Source organism: Caretta caretta, chromosome 28 (genome assembly GCF_965140235.1).
Source record: "Caretta caretta isolate rCarCar2 chromosome 28, rCarCar1.hap1, whole genome shotgun sequence".
NCBI lineage: Eukaryota > Metazoa > Chordata > Testudines > Cheloniidae > Caretta > Caretta caretta.
The window spans coordinates 5,468,409-5,487,429 of record NC_134233.1 but is presented as its reverse complement, the minus strand read 5'-3'; the positions used below and the strand labels follow the sequence as shown (position 1 = coordinate 5,487,429).

Genomic DNA, 19,021 nt, shown 5'->3' with positions numbered 1-19,021 from the left:
GTCAGGTAAGGCTGAGCCTGGCTGGGCTGTGGGGGGCAGAGCCCTGACACACACACCCCAGAGTGTAGGAGCCTCTGTGCCTGGGAGTGTGTGGTCAGGACCCTGCCCTCTACGGGGGAGGGGATGTCCAAGAGCCTGGAACCCTCTTACCATGTCCCCCGCACCCCAGCAGTCCCTCAACACCCCAGGGCCCAGGATGGAGGAAAGGGACTGGCCGAGCTTTAGACAGACCCCCAGCCCAGCGCAGGTGCCACCCTCCCCTACTCCCTCTTGCCTGCTTTGGGACTCCTGCCCCACTCCCTTGGGCAGGGCCTGCCCCGCAGCCTCCTCCAGGCCCTGCCCTTCCATCTGGCATTCCCTCAGCGAGCCCCTGGTATCCACACGGCCCCTCTCTCCCCCCACCGCCCGCTTTAGGCATTGGCAGAAGAACAAGCCAGCGGCCGAGTACCGGACGGGCCCGCGCCTCATCATTTACGTGCTGGGTGGGGTGTCCATGTCTGAGATGCGCTGTGCCTACGAAGTGACCCCGGCCATCAAGGGCAAGTGGGAGGTGGTGATCGGTGAGTGGGGCGAGTCCTGGGGGAAAGGGCGGCTGGAATGCCCAGGTCAGGGAGAGTTGGGACCCCCTGGGAGGGGGAGACCCTAGAACTGCCTGCCCAGCACCCACAGGGCTCCCATGCTACCCTCTGTCCTCCCACACCCAGGGGCCTGGGAACAGATGTGCTTGCCCCACATGGCCTGTATCTAGCCGCCTGATCTCCCGGCCTCTGTCTCCCCAGGCCTCTCATTGCCCAGGGACCATGTGTGGGGCCCCAGTCAGACACCCCCAGTAACTCCCATAGGGATATGGCTCACCCCCTGCACACACCCCTCGAAGACCCAAGGGTGAGGAACACTGTCAGCGCATGGATTCTTGCCTGGCTGTGCAGGGTACAGCGGCACGAGGGGTGCGGTGCCAGGCGAAGGGGGATAGGAGACAGTCCCTCCCCCCCTGCACTAGAGCAGGGTCCAGCTGCAAGGATGGGGGTGATGGTGATGCCAGCCACATACCTGCCTCACTGTGCCCACCACTGCCAACCACCTCTCTCTCCCCCAGGTTCCAGTCACATCCTGACCCCCAAGCGCTTCCTGGATGACATCCAAACCCTCAACCAGCTGGACCCCGAGGAGGCCTAGAAGCAGCCCCCTCCCCCCAGAGACTCTGCCCCCCACAGTTTGCTGCCCCCAGCTCCACCTGCTCTTCTCAACAAGGCATCTTCCCCCCTACTCTTGGCTGCGGTGTCAGTTCTTGGGCGGGGGGAGGACCCCCAGGCTGCTTGGCTGTTCGGACAGGGGGCAGGCCAGGCTTCCTCCCGTCTTTGCAAGTCTTTGCCCCCCGTTAACAGCAGCCGGGAGGGAGGGAGAAGCTAGGAATTGCACACCCGCCCCGCAAGGCAGATCAGTCTTTCCCAGAGGTTTGGGGAGAGGCTCTGCTTTCACTTTGGCCCGTTCGCTCCATCTGACGCTGTTGTGGGCCGGATGTAAACCAAGCTGGCTGGGTTTCAGTCCAACACTCATTGCAGGGCCTCTTGGAGAGGCACCAAGTCCCAGGGTTAAACAGGGCGCCCTGGGGCTCCCAGCTCCCTGCACAAACAGCAAAATCTCATACCCAGTGTGATGAAGTGGGACTGTTCTTAATGTTTCCTCTGAATAGTGCGTAGTTCCTCGGTTTCCCCTTGGCAGTTCTTAAGTATCTAGGTGGTGGGATAAGGGTGTATGATCGTTGCAGATCCCTAGAGGGCAGGTGTGTGCAGGAGTCTGGACACAGAGAATGGCCGACACCCTGTTTCCTGGCAACTGATGGCCTGGGCCCTTCCCCCCCTGCAAGGTGAGAGCTAAAGGGGTTGGAGAACAAAGGAATCAGGTGCCCTCCTGGCCGGGTAAAGGGACAAAGCCCAGAGGAGGAGGGGCTGGAGGGAGTTTCAGTCTGGGGCTGGCTGGGACATGGAGTGAAGGGCAGACGTGGTTGTCTGGCTCACTGCCCCCCAAAATGGACCCCCCAGCTGAAGGGTCCAGTTCTCTGCCCCTACCAGCTCTGTATTAGACCATGTTCCTGTCATCTAATAAACCTTCTGTTTTACTGCGAGAAGCAGCGCGGGGCGAGGGATGTGCTGGCAACGGCTTCCTGCAGCCCCCGTTGGCCTGCAGTGGGGAACCGCGGCCAGTGGGATCCGCGGTCGGCCAAACCTGCTGACGCGGCCGGTAAAGAAACTGGCCCGGCCCACCAGGGGGCTTACCCTGGGGGGCTGCGTGCCAAACGTTACCGACCCCGGTGCTACAGCAATCTCCCGTACAGCAATGGCTCTTACAAGACAGAGTAAGTTAGAACAACCCAGAGTCTAAAGCTCAGGTGTATTTGAGGATCTGGGCCAGTACTTGGCTGTTTCTATAGTAATGACCCCTGAGCAAGCAGTATAATGTACATGCTTATCACTGAGCTTGTCCAGAGGCTGCATAGAATATCAGGGTTGGAAGGGACATCAGGAGGTCATCTAGTCCAACCCCCTGCTCAAAAGCAGGACCAATCCCCAATTAAATCAGAATGACCAGATGTCCTGATGTGTAATAAAAACACTTCGAATCATAAAAAATCAACCCAGCCTACTTTACAGGGCCTGATCCTTCTCTCCCTTACAGCATCTGAGCAGTAGGAGAATGGCTAATACGGGCCAGTATTATGGTTGTTGTATCGTGTTATAAAACAACAAAATAAATAGAAAAATAAAAAATACAAATGAATGTTTTGAATTAATTTGGGGAAAAGAATTTACAGTACAGTACAAGGATTTAAAACATTTAAAACATTCCTTTCTTTCTCTCCAGTATTATAGTCTCTCTTGTTCCAATTTTGGGTCACAGGAGCGAGTAGTATAAAGGCCCTACCATCAATCAAACGTTAACCCCACCCCTTGACCCTGTAAGCCCTGCACACAGGTCACTGGAAGTCCCACCTCATGGGAGTATTACTTCCAGGGTCAAGGCGGACACATGTCCGGAAGCAAGGTGTGTCATGTGACCCCTGTAAGAACTCCTCCCACTGTCCTCTGCTGATCAGGATGGATTTTGCCCTGACAGGAACGACTCGAGAGAAGATTTGACCAATCAGGGGGAGTTCCGGGGTTTGTGTGACCCCTCTAAGAACTCCTCCCACTGTCCTATACCAATCAGGAAGGGTTTCAGCCGCTGGGGACCACCCCGAGAGGAGATTTGTCCAATTGGGGGGAATTCTGGGGCGGGGTGACCCGTCAGGAAGTGGCTCGTGTGACCCCTCTAAGAACTCCTCCCACCACCCTCTACCAATCGCGATGGGTTTTGGCCACAGAGGACAGCCCCGAAAGGAGATTCGACCAAAATAGGGTGGGTTCTGGGACGGGGTCAACCGCCCAGAAGAGGGTCGTGTGACCCCTCTAAGGACCCCTTCCAAGGTCCTCTGCCAATCAGAGTGCAGCACCATCACCTCATAAGTCCCAGCGCTGGGAAGAGGAGGCCATCTCTTACCAAGAAGACGTGTTTTAGAAATTGTGGAAAGGCTGAGAGGAAACGTGGACTCCTTTACCACTCCTGTGAGACCTTCAGACTTTGTTTTAGCCCCGAGGACCTTTGGAGTTGTGTGGAGAAAGTGCTACAGCAGCGACAGTTCTGAAGAGGATGAGAGAGAAGCCAAGGGGATTCCTTTGGCCCAGCCATTGATGGATATGCCAGAATCCGACCCTGAAGCCCAACTGCTCATGAGACACCCCCATGAGCATGGTGGCCTCTCGTCATCCGCCACCCTGGAGGAGGAAGGCCATCATGGCGTGGGGGAGGCACTGGCAGACAAGGTGAATGGAAAAGACGTAGCTCAGGTAAATGAATGATTAAGAAGCGACGGTCGATGATTGGGTGTAATGGGGTTAGGAACCAGGGGTTGTGTAAATCTAAAAACAAGCAGTGGGAACTTACGCTTGTTTCTTGTCTGAAAATCTCTCAACAGCTTGACGATGCCTTTCTAGAGGACCCGGAGGCCCTGGACGGCGTTGCATCAAACAGCGAAGGTGAACCAGGCCTGCCTTGTTTTTGCTCAACGCCGCTAGAAATTGTTGAAAATGACTCTGAGGAGGACGGCTATGAGGAGTTTAGGAGAGGCTTGGCATGGAACTCGCTGAGCCAGTGCCACGTCACGAGCGTAAAAATGTTATGCGGACTATTGTACACGTTGCTGTTTATGCTGTTCTTCATCACTGTCTTGGGGAAAAGCTTTTTGAAAATGGTGAGGGCTGTGTCATAAATGCCCCAGCCCAATGGCACCATGCCTGTGTGACTTGGACTTCAATGGATAGAAACTGCAAGCTCTGGGGCCTGTGTGCTGAGCTGTGTTTGGAAAGCTTATTGAACACTATTATTGCCACAGGTTATGTTATGCAACATCTGTGCCTAACCCAAGAACATTTAGCGCAAGCGGTGACCTTGAGAAATGCTGTGCAATTCAGTGGAGACCCTGACCGTGTTTTAAAGAAAATGTCCAAAATGGAAGATGCCTGCTTACAGCGTTACATTGACCGTCTGGTCCACACAAAATGTGACAGAACCCTGCTTAAGAAAAAGACTATTTGTAAGAAATCTAAAAGGATTAATTGAGAGAATGATGAGGGGACAAACATGGAATATCAAACTTGGTTGCTGTACATTTTAAAAAATCGAATGAAAAGGGCTTTGTGATTATCTGTGTTTCTGTTAGAAGGTCTCTGGCCCTTAAGTGAGCTAAAAGTTTTAATGGAGATCTGGGTTTGTTTTCAAGAAGCTGTATGACTTTTAAATTGAAAAAAAATGGTTTGTGAGAACCTAGCTCTTGTGTCTTTGTGTAAAAGAGACCCATTTACAGCAACAAGCTGTGAAGTGGGAGGGGAACAAATCCTAGAAATGTGTTTACAGTGTAACCCTTCTGCCCATCAGAGTTGGCAACAACAGGGTCTAGGTTCAGTATCTAGGAGTTCCATTCCCGTAACACAATGCAAAACCAGGTCAAGCCCCCACCAGTGGAGCACTGAAGCTCCCCTACGACAAGTTGAAATCACTGAATACTGTGTTAAGTAGTAGGGGGCCTCAGATCTAGGACACCATGAACCCAAAGTGAATTCAGATCTGCAGTCTGTAACCAAACTCCTAATAGAATTAAAATTCTCTCTGATATTACATAATGGAGAGAAGGAGCAATTGGTATTTGGGACCCTCAGAAGGGGGCTCACACCACTAGACACAAACCTCCATCCTCAAACTCTCTCAATTCACTGGCTTTTGCAATCCTTGTCCCTTGCCTAGTAAGTGCTACTTAGTTGATGGTGAGTCCCTCCGTCATAAAAGGCCAAGGACAGTTCCACTGTCCTTGATTCACATAATCAGGATAACGACACTTTATTCTTCCTGCCCCAATAACAGAGACACTGGGGATCCCACAGCAGCCAAAGTGACCGTTTGGGCTCCTGTGGGCTCATGCTAGGCGGGGTGGGTGTGCCTGTGCAAACGAGATCAGCTCCTGAAGTCCTTTTCCACAACTCACCACCAGATGTCAGGGTAGAGCTCATCCTGTCTCTGCTTACAACACGAAAACAAAACAGGGATGGTTCAGACATGTGTTTGAGTACAACAGAGTTGACTCATCCTGTTGAACTGAATGGTTTTAACCACACCCCCACTGAATAGTGAAGGTAACTGTGATTCCTTACCCTTGTTGCTATAGGGATAAATTTGATGGGTGTGCACCCATAGTAAGGGAGGTGGGTGGGTGAGTTCGGATTAATATGAAATGAAATAAAACCTCAGGAATTCGCAGATGCTATTGGGCAGTTTAAATATAATCCCTGGAGTTGGCAGAACTCTACTGGACAGTTTAAATATGACCCAGGAGTGGTTTTGAATGCTATGGGTCACTCTTTCTAGGAATTCAAAGCCATTAAAAGTTTAAAATACTATTTTTACCAAAAAAACCCAAAACAACCAACCAAAAAACCCCACCACACACATGAATAATCAAGGTGGGCCATTTCCAGCACAAATCCAGGTTTCCTTACAATGTAAGTGATCACTTTAGATAAGCTATTACCAACAGGAGAGTGGGTTTGTTTTTCTTTGGGGGGGGAGGGAGAAAACCTAGATTTGTGCTGGAAATTGCCCACCTTGATTATCATACACATTGTAAGGAGAGTGATCACTTTAGATAAGCTATTACCAGCAGGAGAGTAGGGTGTGGGGAGAGAAAACCCTTTGTAGTAATAAACACTCATTTTGTCATGGTTTGTGTGTATAAAAACATCTTCTGTATTTTCCACAGTGTGCATCCGATGAAGTGAGCTGTAGCTCACGAAAGCTTATGCTCAAATAAATTGGTTAGTCTCTAAGGTGCCACAAGTACTCCTTTTCTTTTTGTGTTTTAAACTCTCTCTCTCTCTCTCTCTGTGTAAAAAAAACATAGGTGGTTTTTTTTTTAAAGTATATGGCTGCAAACTGATTGTAATGGTGTGTTTCAAACTAACAGGGTGTTTGTTTACTGTGCAACATGTGTTTTAAACTGGATTTTAAAAGTTGATTTTAAAAGCAGTTTGGTTTTTATTTTGCAAAATGAGGTGTATTTAAAAAAAATGTTTGCGGGTTTGTTGTTTTTTGTTTTAAAGTGGTAGAAATAAACTCAAAACTCCTGTTTGTTGTGCAGCCTGAAATGGATTATTTTGTTTGAAAGCTCTGACTTTTTTAATAGAAAAACACCCTAATGAATATTTTATTTTTAACTTTACAAGACAGTTTCATGTGATTTATAATAATAATAATAATAATCATCATAATATTGTCTGCTCCACCCTACGGTGAAAACATGAGAGACCCTTAGACCAGAGGGTAAACAAGTTTAAAAGAAAAAGAAAAGAGACAGCTGAAAAGAAAAATTCCCCAGATGGATGGATGAAGCCCAGTAAATATATTGTGTTTGTGAGGTTATGAGGTTTTGTATTTTAAGTAAATACATCGGTGTGGGGGAGAAAGATGGTAAAGTTAAGTTTTGTAATATGTCCCTTCCCCCCTAATCGGGTATGTGCAGTTCTCCTGACAATGCTGTAGTCAAAGCTACAGGGACACCTCCACCAGACCAGCCAAAGGGGGGACAAAAAGAGATGCCCTCGACTGGAGGCTCTCCAACTGGCATGTCTGAAAATGGGGAGGTGGAATCAGACTCTCACACAGAGTCTGGTTTAGAAAATTCCCCAGAGGGCTCTCTAGAATGATGGGTCCCCATCTTCTCCCGATGACCCTCACGGAGGCGCCTCGGAGTCTGACTCTCAAATAGCATCTGATGTAGAAGATGCCGCTGATGGTCCCGTAGAGGAACCCCCAAGTAACCCTGAAAATGCAGAGGTGTGTATGGAGAGAGTGAGAAGTTGGCAACATGAATTACCTAGATTTGGGGGGTCGGTGTATTGTGAGGAATTTCATTTTGTCAATCTTGAGCGAATAAATTCAGCTCAGCAGGTTGTTGAAGCCATACACAGGGGGATACAGTTAGTTCTCGATGACGTTAATGGTAAGGTAGGCCCTGATGATTATGTTCAGTTACATTTAGAGAGCTGTAATTTAACTAAGCCGTTGGTTTTGGTCTGAAGAACTAGGGATGAGCTGTCTGCTGAGGATTTCTTCAATCAGACCTCAAAGCTGCCACAGAGCAATAGAGTTGCATGTCAATGGGACATTGCACCTCGTTGTGACAGTTGTAAAAAAACAGGGGTGGGGACCGCTCATAGAGTTTTAAATTCTATCCTCAGTAGTCAAATCATCCATAAAAAAGAGACAATGTTTAGTAGACCTGACTTACACGGGTACCCACCTGTGTTTTGCGCGTGGACTCTTGGCTGTCATGTCCGACCATAAACCTACGGACGCGGAATCGTTAGCGGGGGCGAGAAAGTTGCATGAGAAACTGGGCTGGTCAGATGAAAAAAAGATTATGCTCAGTGACATAGCAATGTCTGAACAGCATTTAGGAGTCAACATACAGGTGGTGCTGTGTGCGGCGAAAGGGGCTTTTTTAAAATGGGGGGGACAGTTTACCCCAAGACTTATTTCGTCCTGTTGCACGATGAGCATTACTAGGGGGTTCTGGTTGTGAAAAAGTTGTTTGGAGCAAAAAATTACGGTGAGTTTTGCCCCACGGTGCACAGTCACGGCCACTCTTGCAGGTCCAGCTGCTGCCTCTGCTTGAGCATAACATGCTCAGACAGCGTGGACGTGCAGCTGAGGTCTCCTCGCTGTAGACTGTATTGTCAGTCCAGAGAGCGTTTAGACAGACACATCGACTGGGCGTCGACAGAACAAGTTGAATGCCTGTCTAAAACGTTGTGTGAGAAGGGTCAGTCTTACGTGGACAAGCGGCACAGGTGTAAAGGGAGGCGCTATAAGCGGGGTCAGGCTTTGATCGCTGGTGATGTAGACGGTCACCTCGGTTTTATGGACAGCCTTAGAAAGCCCGAATCCTCAGAAAAGTGTATTTGTTATGATTCTGAATACACATAGGAGACTGGGTTGCACACTCCCAATTACATTTTTGCTATGTCCCTCAAGCTGGAAAAGTCCTGGGAATTTAAGGGTGATGAGTGTCTTTCTATGTTTGTTCAGACCTTTATTGGCAAAGAGTTCCGGGTCTACACGTTCCAGGCGCACAATTCCAAAGGTTACGATGCATACTTCATCATTAGACAGTTACTGAAGGAAAAGATGTGCCTAGAACTGATCACTCAGGGTAGTAAAGTAATGTGTGTAAGGTCCTGGGCATTCGTTTTATAGACTCTTTAAACTTCTTGCCCATGAAGCTTGGTAAGCTCCCGCAGGTGATGGGGTTTGAAGGGTGCAAAGGGTATTTTCCACATTTTTTGAACACTTTAGAAAATCAAAATGACGTGGGGCCTATGCCCCGTGTGGAGCACTATGGTGTAGAAAGCATGATGCCCAGGGAAAAAGCAGAGTTTCTCGACTGGTAGCAGGCCCACAGGTAGGAGACGTTTGACTTGCAGAAAGAGCTCGTGTATTACTGTCAGCAGGATGTCAAAATTTTGAGACAGCCTTGTATCCTCTACAGAAAAGAGATTATGAAAAAGATGGAGAAGGGAGATCTAGTAGAGAGAGAACCTGGTAAATTCACCGAGATAAAACTGTGTATAGATCCATTCTGGTACATAACACTGGCATCTGTCTGCATGGCTATGTACAGGTTTATGTTTTTGGAGCCTAACACGGTAGCTCTTCTCCCTCCAGACAATGATCACAGGCAGGAAAAAGATATTCGACCCCATCTGTTCAGTGGCTGTTGTATACCTCTCACAAAGAAACTATACAAATACGGCATGCTTTACAGGGTGGGGAACTACAGGTAGGCTCCTACTCTTTAGACAGTTATGCCAGTGTTGACAGGGTACACACAGCCTTAGAGTTTAACGGGTGTTCTTTTCCACGCTTGTGCCACCTGTCATTGTGAAAAAGCACAAAACCCTATGACGGGGACAACTTTTGGGTTTCTTTATTACAAGACGCAGCTCAAGACCGACTATCTGAAACAACTTGGTTTTGTAGTGAGGACTCTTTGGGAGCAAGAGTGGGAAGTGATGAAAGAAAGAGACAGGGAGCTTGCAGGTTTTTTAAACTGAGCCCAGTTGCCCTAGCCTCTCGTGCCTAGGGATGCTCTTTTTGGGGGAAGGACAAATGCTATGCACCTATATTACAAACTTAACTCCAGGGAAGAAATCCACTATTATGATTTTACCAGCTTCTACCCTTTTGTAAAGAAAACCAAAGAATACCCTCTCGAACACTCTGATATAGTTTATGACAAATTTGGACCCCTTGCAAATTATTTTGGAATTGCAAAAGTTAAAGTGTACCCCACACAAGGCTTCTTTTTCCCATTGTTACCTGTCAGAGTGGGTGGCAAGCTTATGTTCCCGCTATGCCGAACCTGTGCGGAAACCGAGCAGCGGGAGATGTGCATCCATACTGACGAGGAGAGGGCCATCCTGGGGACTTGGTGCACGGTGGAATTGAACACAGCCATAGCGAAGGAGTACGCGGTGGCAAAAATATATGAAATCTGGCTTTTTAATGAAAAATCTGATGTACTCTGAAAAGACTTCATCAAATGACACCTCCACCAGAAACAAGAGGCTTCAGGGTACCCCAGCTGGTGCACAGACGAAGAAAAACAAAATAAGTACATGAACGATTTCTACCAGGAAGAAGGCGTGCGTTTGTGCCAACACGAGATCAGGTTTAACCCCGCTAAATGCCAAATCGCTAAACTCTTTCTAAATTCCCTCACGAGTGAGATCCCGCCAGATCAACACATCACCGAGTTTGTGTCGGCAGGCCCGAAAACATACGGGTATAAGCTGTCGGGAGGAAAGGCCTGTATGAAAGTCAAAGGTATTACCCTGAACTTGGCAAACTGTCAATAGATCAACTTTGACAGTTTGAAATATCTAGTCCTGGACTATTGCACGGGCCTGCGAGAAAACACCTCAAAAAAGAGAAAGGTGCAGCAGCCCTCTATCATAAGGAACAAAAATCAGTGGTAAATAGAGACCAAAACCCTTAAGAAAACACAGAAAGTCATTTACAACAAGAGGGTTCTAGGAGAAGGGTTTAAAACCCTGCCCTATGGATTTTAAAATGGATATGAGGTGGAAACACCCCTTTTCTGCAATTCTCGCGGGGCCTAGCAACTGTGGGAAAAATTACTTTATAAAAAATGTGTTGGATAATGCCAAACAAAACATTGTCTGTTATGCCTGAGAATATTGGATAACCTGGCTATAAAAAGCATTGCAAGATACACATGTCTGGGCTTGTTGAAACACATTTTGAGCAAGGCTAGGCATGCCCAAGAATTTAAATGTATTTTTTACAAAATTCATCACCATCCGGTCGTTTTGCACTTAGTCGTTAGAATACAATTTTAAAATCCGGTCAAAAGATAAACACTTGCTCCGATGATGTAAGAAAAACACTCGGTGATAGTCGCAGGCGACAGAGCGGGGGTCTTGTAATTGTCTATTGTGAAACACAATGCCTGTGGCATTTTTGTTTAAAAATTTCATAATGCTTTTAGGAAACAACATGCTCTTCGGGGGGGTGCCCGTATCAGTCTAAAAGCTCTCCACGTTACGCTTCGCCAGACACAAGGCAAGCCAGTGTTCACCAGGTTGGTTGTGTGGATGTGCAATACAAACCTAGGGGTCTCTGAGACAGCTTGTCGCCAGGGAGCCAAATCACAAGGGAACACATCTAAGAAATTCTTTTTTGTGTAAGGCACCTTGATAAGACACACGAGAGCTGCACGGTGTCCATGTTCACATATAGTCAAGCAGAACGTCTCTCCTCTGATTTCTCTCTATGATGTTGTCAAAAACCCCATGCACGATCAGATTGATGGTGATGGTTAAAGCCTTCCCAAAACGTATTTCTGCTCTCAGGTTCCCGGTTTTAATCAGGGAATAGCCATCGGCGCATTCCTGGTCGGGAGACAGGTCAAAGGCAAACAAGATGTAACCCTGTGGAAACTTCTCACGGTCGATTAACAGAGAACGATCTGTCATGTGTTTACCAGCGTCTGTACCAGATTCATGTATTCTCTCACGCAGCATCCTGCCTCCAAGTCTGGTTGCAGAGGCTTGGTTGGTATCTGTTCACCATCCACATACAAGGCCACAAAATTAATATCATAATGTTTAAAATGAAAGGGATTTTTAGTGTAACTTCCACTCAAGGCATAGGACAAACCCTAGGACAAGCATTTTGGGTAACTGTCCCAAAAAACAGGTTCTCCTTGTTATTGACCCTGCTGCCCATGGGGATGCTGAACACTTTCATTCCCACACGGTCCACGGGATATTTAGCATTTGTGGTAAGCAGGGACTCCGCGTGCCCCAGACGAACGCTCAGGGCCATCCGTACTTTCTTCACAAACAGCGATGCTGATACAATGCACAATTTAAAGCCTTCGGCTGCACTGCCCATTAAACAGAAAGCGTCTTTACTGCGCGTCAGTTTAATTTTCACATCCACTCCGTTCAACAGATGAGACGTATCTGTTCTGATCTGTCTTTATTTCAATGGTAATGGTATCGATGTGGTGTTTTCTGACAGGAACGTGATGAGGTTTATCGTAGGTGATGGTGACAAACTCATTGTTCCTTCCTCAAACAGGGACACAGCATAACAGGGGAACAGAAAAGTCCCTCACAAACTGGTGTTCTACAATAACTGTGTGCAGATACAAGGACTTAACCCCCCCTGTGATGTCTGCCCAGAAGGGGAAATTTTGGACGCTGCGCTTGGGGCCCAAACCTAGAATGTTAGCTAGCTCCCTGCTGGTAGAAAACATAAAAGTAAAATCAGCGGATTTAAGGCTAACTTTTCTACCCACAGGGTCATAGTTCATGACCACCTCAGGCGGTGGGGGAGGACAAGCCACGGTACTGTTCATATGATCCAATCATTCGGGTATGGACGAGTAATAACCTCGTCGTAGGATAAAACTCTATGCCATATCTTCAAAGGTGATTTCAAAAGGGGTGTTCTCGCGGATAGTGTTCCAGCTGTGTGGGTGTTGTATTTCCACTAACCCCACCTTCCAGGCACCCGGGAGACCCAAGGGCTTAATTAGCTGTATTGTAAAGTTCGAGCTGGTGTTTTGAGGAAAAACTGCAGAGCTGGCATTGCTGGGCAAAGTCATGTAACACCTGCCGTCGCTCATTTTTCTCTCCCTCAGTCTTTGCAGGAGGAATCTTTTTGTTTGTTTGTGTCTAAACGTCAGAATTGAGAAGCTTCCACCCAGCTGGTAAACTTATCGTCCCCGTCCCCCCGGCAAACCATTTCACCAGTAGCTGCTTTTTTCTCCCTTTTCCTTTCTCCGCTAGAACTTTTTCGATCCGGCAAATCCTGTCTCCTTTGGGGTTTACTTTTTGTAAATCTTCAGGGTAAAAAGTTCCAGTAACTGTCTCATCCTCGTAATCTTTTAAATCAGTATACAGGTCTCTGGCTCCTGGTTAAGGCTTCATCCACTATAAATATCTCATTGGTAAACGTCTGTTCACAACCTTTTTCAAAAGCTCCTTTGGTTTTAGAGAGTCTCACGTGGTCGCCTTTTCTAAAGGGGGCAACAACCGGTTTTATTTTAAAACCATCTCTATCAACCAGTTTCCATATCTTCAGAGAATTGGAAGGGTTAACATCAGCGGGTCTGGTACGTAGAGTTCTGTAAAAGCTCTGGTTGTAACTCTTCATAAAGTCAGGTAACAGGTCAAGGTGGCGAAAGGCGTTATGGGCTGTAAAATATCGCCACATCCTCCACATCTTTTTCAAGTTCTGTTAAATCGCTCCACAACCCCTGCTTTGACTTCATTATCAGTAACAAAAAGCGTTAACGCTGTGCCATTTCAACAATCTGCTAAAAGGTCTGTTTCAAAATTCTTTCCACCGATTAGTTTGTCATTTTTGAGGCACGCGACCTTGGCTAAAAATAGCTTTAAAGGCCTTGGATACCTCACCACTCATCTTGTCTTTTAGGCCTAAGGCCCAGGCATATTTGGATAGAACGTCTATCACTGTTAAGATGTACTTAAAACCGCTGTTGTGTTTGGAGAACCAGTGCATACGGACCAAATCTGCCTGCCATTGCGCGTCCACATCTGAAAGAACGGTCTTGGTTCTTTTAAAACGTATTCGAGCTGGTTTGTGTAAAGTGTAAGCATCCTGGTGTGAAAGCCAAGCTCCTACCTGTCTTCTATTTAAAGTTTTATGATGCTTTTTGGCCACTTGAAAAAGAAGATTGACCCCATCAAAGCCCCCAACTTTCCTGGGGGTTTAACAGATTTTCTTTAACAGAGCCGTCTGTGGAGACATGACTCTTCCTGGGACCGTCTTTTACGAACACAAGTATGGAGGGGGACACGTTCATTCTCAGACATTTAAATAAGTTTTATTAATCGCCTGGTTTAACACAATCTTTTACAGCCGCCTGAAACAAAGGACGCCATGACCCCTACCATGAGGGAGTCTGAGCTGGTTCATTCTTCCATTTTTGTCCTTTTCTGGATTTTCCTCTTGAGATCTGGGTCTCAGACAGGAGCAAAAACAGCTGATGTGCGATGGATTTACTCCCACAGGGCTACCGATGTGCAACTTCTCAAAGGCCTCTAGAAAGGCATCGTTGAGCTGTTGAGAGATTTTCAGACAAAAAACAGTGTAAGCACTCCACTGCCTGTTTTTAGATTTATGCAATGCCAGGTCGATTCCCAACCCCATTACACCCCCATGATTGACAGTCGCTTCTTAATCATTCATTTACCTGAGCGCCATCTTTCCCGTTCACCTTGTGACTCCCCCAAGCCACAATCGCCTTCCAACTTTAGGGCATGGACAATGAGAGGCTGTCACACTCACTGGGGTGCCTCACAAAGGTTTGGATTTTGGGGTCAGGTTCCGATGTAGCCATCAACGGTTGAGTCAAAGGGCCCTCCTCGGAACTGTCACTGCTGTAGCGCTTTCTCCACACAACTCCAAAGGTCCTCGGAGCTAAAACAAAATCTGAAGGTCTCACGGGGGTGGTGAAGGAGTCCATGTTTCCTCTCAGCCTTTCCACAATTTCTAAAACATGTCTTCTTGGTAAGAGATGGCTTCCTCTGCCCAGAGTTTGGGACTTATGGGGTGATGGTGCTGCACTCTGATTGGCAGAGGGCATTGGGAGGAGTTCTTAGAGGGGTCACATGACCCTCTTCTGGACGGTTCACCCAATCCGAGAACCTGCCCCATTTTGGTCAAATCTCTTCTCGGGGAGGTCCTCTGCAGCCCAAACCTATCGCGATTGGCAGAAGGTGGTGGGAGGAGTTCTTAGAGGGGTCACACGAAGCACTTCCAGACGGGTCACCCCACCCCGGAACTCCCCCCAGTTGGTCAAATCTCCTCTCGGGGTGGTCCCCAGTGGCTGAAACCCCTCCTGATTGGTAGAGGGCGGTGGGAGGAATTCTTAGAGGGGTCACACAAACCACTTCCAGACAGATCACCCCACCCCGGAACTCCCCATGATTGGTCAAACCTCCTCTCGGGGTGGTTTCCAGTGGCTGAAAGCCCTCCTGACTGGTAGAGGGCGGTGGGAGGAATTCTTAGAGGGGTCACACAAACCACTTGCAGACAGATCACTCCACCCCGGAACTCCCCATGATTGGTCAAACCTCCTCTCGGGGTGGTTTCCAGTGGCTGAAAGCCCTCCTGACTGGTAGAGGGCGGTGGGAGGAATTCTTAGAGGGGTCACACAAACCACTTCCAGACCGATCACCCCACCCCGGAACTCCCCATGATTGGTCAAACCTCCTCTCGGGGTGGTTTCCAGTGGCTGAAACCCCTCCTGATTGGTAGAGGGTGGTGGGAGGAATTCTTAGAGGGGTCACACAAACCACTTCCAGACAGATCACCCCACCCCGGAACTCCCCCTGATTGGTCAAATCTTCTCTTGGGGCGTTCCTATCAGGGCGAAACCCATCCCGATTGGTAGAGGACAATGGGAGGAGTTCTTAGAGGGGTCACATGACACACCTTGCTTCCGGTCATTTGTCCGCCTTGACCCTGGAAGTAATACCTCATGGCTTGGGACTTCCAGTGACCGGTGGGCAAGGCTTACGAGGGCCAAGGGTGGGGTTAATTATTTGATTGACGGTAGGGCCCTTATACAACTGGAGCGCCTTCTTCTGTTTGTGTCCCTTCCGCTTCAGTCCCCAAGCACTCGGCCAGGACAGATGTCACTTATGACCTCCGTTGCCACCAGCTGGACAGAGGGACTTGGGTCTTTCTTGAGGACCTGGAGAGCTGAAATGACACAGGACAACATGTTAGTATACAGACTGTCAAATCACAGCTAAGCGTGATCACAGAATCTTCAAGTACCAGAGCAGAATGATCACATGGTAAAATGTGAAACTAGGCTCAGTCCTTCTATTGGGGTGGAAAATACATGAGAGATGAATATGCCTCACTTTTCATATTGTCACCTGTGCCGGAAATAGCTGGAGACTTACTACCTCTGAATACCACGCTACAGAAGCTCTCCAATACAAAGAAAGCTTTAGCTTCCTCCATTGGCTCCCTTCCATGCTCCCAACAAGCGGGGAGACCCTGACTCGACCAGAAAGTCATCCACTCTGCTGTAAATGGAAGAAGGTCCATTGTTTCAATAGCTTCCACTTTTAAGTTTATTTTCCATCTCTATTCAAGAGCCACTGTCTGAGCTCCAATAACCCTGGAATTGAACAGAGGCCAGGTCCAAGCTGCTTTGTGCAGGATGCAGGGCACCTACTGGAAGAAAAATTGCTGGTGGGAAATTTGAGGCAGGGGAAAGTGGCTACAATTTCTCCTCACCTGGGGAGTCCACAGAGAGCCAATAAAGCCCAAATAGTGGATAGCACTGGCTGCGGAGGGGGTCTTGCCAGGACAACCAGGAGATGCACGGACTCACATCACACCCTCTGCAGCTTCCTCCTTCAGGGGAAATTAAAGCTGACTTTCTACTGGGCAAGAGTGAATTTGTCCTTTGACGTGTGGCTGATGCACTTTGCACCAGTGCTATCGGTTACAGCTGCTTGTCAGCTAAATTCCTTTAGAACTCACGGATGAGCAGAACTTCAGCTGTATTTATTACTTACACATCAGCAGATGTTCCAGGTCCAGCCATTTCATACGCTGCCTGTCTGTGTGTTCCAGGATGATGCCTAAATACACAATGGAAAACAAACAACAACAATAAAACCTTCCCTTGGTGAGTGCAAAGTGATATTAGCAGCCCCTAGACAGGTCTTTGGCCTCTCCTACTGTGGGCCTAAGGGTGAGCTGTGGGCAAGAGGATGCTTGTGCAGTTTAGAGTCCACACTGAAGAGAATGAGAAAGACTTTTTATTTTTAAGAATGTTTACACAAAAGCCATTTGCTTTAAAGAGTCTGTGTTCCTCTTGCCACTGCTGTCAGTATTGGAGACATACTAAGCTAGTGTCTTGGTCTAGTGGTCTGAACAAAGGACTGGGGCCAGGAATAAGTGAGTTCTAAGCAGGGATCCCACAAGGTGACTGATAGGTGAGACTTAGGGCACAACGCCTGCCTGTCTCACCTGGGTATGCTTGGGAGAAGAGGGCACAGGGCCAAAGCGGAGGAACCTTTTGCCTCCTTGACAAGGTGGTGTGGCCAGGAACCTGAAACAGCAGGCGCTGAGGGCAGGTGGGCTGCATGCCTCCCAATGATGAAGTAGTAGTGAAGAGCACTGAGCAACACTGTGGGTGGGTCTGCACTTTGAGCGAGGGAGATCACTCCCAGTTCAATGGGACAGGCCCACTCTAGCTCGGACAGCGCTCACATGCTAAAATTAGAATGTAGGTAAAGCAGCACGAGCAGTGGGAGGAGCTAGCCACCTTGAGAATCGACTTTGGGGTTTGGATGGGATCATACTTGGGGTGCTTAAACTTCCTGCTGCTCCTGCCATCGCAGCTACTCTCTATTTTTAGCACTCAGGGCTAGTGCGGGTATGTCTCATCAAGCTGGGAATTAGACCCCCAGCTCCAAGTGTAAACATGCCCTACGAGACAGTGTCCCAGCCTTTACTACTAAATGACTGCACCATGCTTTCCCTGCAACAATCCCAAAGCACTTTATAGCAAGTCATGATTTCCTCCGACCACCACACTGGAGAGGTAGGGATATTAACATCCCCATTCATGTATGGGAAGCTGAGGCACAGAGAGATTAATGGCAGCTCAGTGCTGCACAGTGGGATTTTCTTCTCTCTCCCTCAATGGGAATACCAAAAGGGACACTGGGCATCATCTCTCACCAGCTAACTTGGCTGCAACTGCCCGCATCTCTTCCCAGCTGCTACAGAAGTACGTGATGGTGCTTTTGTACAAGTTCTCCAGCAGCTCGGCATTCTCTTTGGCCTAGAGGAAATCAGGGACACATGAGCTCTCTCTGGCTAGAAGTGCCCTTTGACTGCCAGCACATGCTTTTACGAGCCACAGGTAAATCAGAGAAAAAACAGGTGACTGGGTGGACGTGGGAAAAATGGGGATCTGTGGCAGATTTACATTTTTCATCACCCTCAGTCATATATCCCACTCTGACCGTTATTTCCATTACCCATCACACATCTCCCGCACACCTCTACACCACCACACGCCACTCCAGTCAAGAATCTCAGACACTTCAACAGCTCACTCACAAGGTGTCTGCAAATGTCCACCTGGAGCTCCTCAGGCTTCAGCTCAGCTGTGCTATCAAGGTGTTCATTCACTGCAGTTTGGAGCCTCTTCAGTCCCAAAAACGGGACACAGAGGTGAAACGTAGCTCTGCATTCCTGAAAAAAAGAAAGCGTGTCACACACACCATTTAATTGTTCCCTACTGAGTGCTATGGTCATTCAAAGGGAACTCATCTGCTTGCCTGCTCATCTATTCCAGGATAAAAAGGGATTCATCTGGATGTAATTGGCAGAAAACATGCAGGAATGACTAATAGAGGGGAGAGCTTCCACTGCAACCTAGAGGTAGCATCAATGTCTTTTTGGAACAGATCTACCTATGAAAGCTGCTTCACCAGGTCTCTCTTCTGTTCTGGGGAGGCAGGGGCCTGGGGTGCAGAGACAGACAGGAATAGAGAGCTGTCGGGCTCAGACCCATGACCTATCTTGGATTCTGGTGAGGCAGCCATGGAGCAACCTGGCGGGAACTGACTCAGCAGGAGGGCAATGAACTGAGGGGAGAATTTGGGCCTCCACAGCAGGCAGGAATAGCAGATCTCCCCTGGCATTGGGAGGAAGATTCCTTTGGCTTAGTAAATAAGTCACTCTCGGTCTTACCACTGAAACCCTGGGGTTCGGGTCTTGCAGGTGCAGCAGAAGTGTGACCCAGCTCTGTCTAACCTGCTCGGCGAAATAGCCCTTC

The 19,021-nt window shown here is 48.2% G+C and overlaps 2 long non-coding RNA genes across 2 annotated transcripts; one reads left to right on the top strand and one right to left on the bottom strand.

The window, feature by feature from the left end:
* Positions 1 to 421: 421 nt before the first annotated feature.
* On the top strand, positions 422 to 1,266 carry LOC142070365 (uncharacterized). The gene is made up of 2 exons (XR_012666320.1): positions 422 to 560; positions 1,097 to 1,266. It is a non-coding gene; the product is annotated as an uncharacterized LOC142070365 (long non-coding RNA).
* Positions 1,267 to 15,715: 14,449 nt separating this feature from the next.
* On the bottom strand, positions 15,716 to 17,991 carry LOC142070206 (uncharacterized). The gene is made up of 3 exons (XR_012666218.1): positions 17,917 to 17,991; positions 16,743 to 16,808; positions 15,716 to 15,909 (listed from the first exon to the last, which is right to left on the bottom strand). It is a non-coding gene; the product is annotated as an uncharacterized LOC142070206 (long non-coding RNA).
* Between the last annotated feature and the right edge of the window lie 1,030 nt (positions 17,992 to 19,021).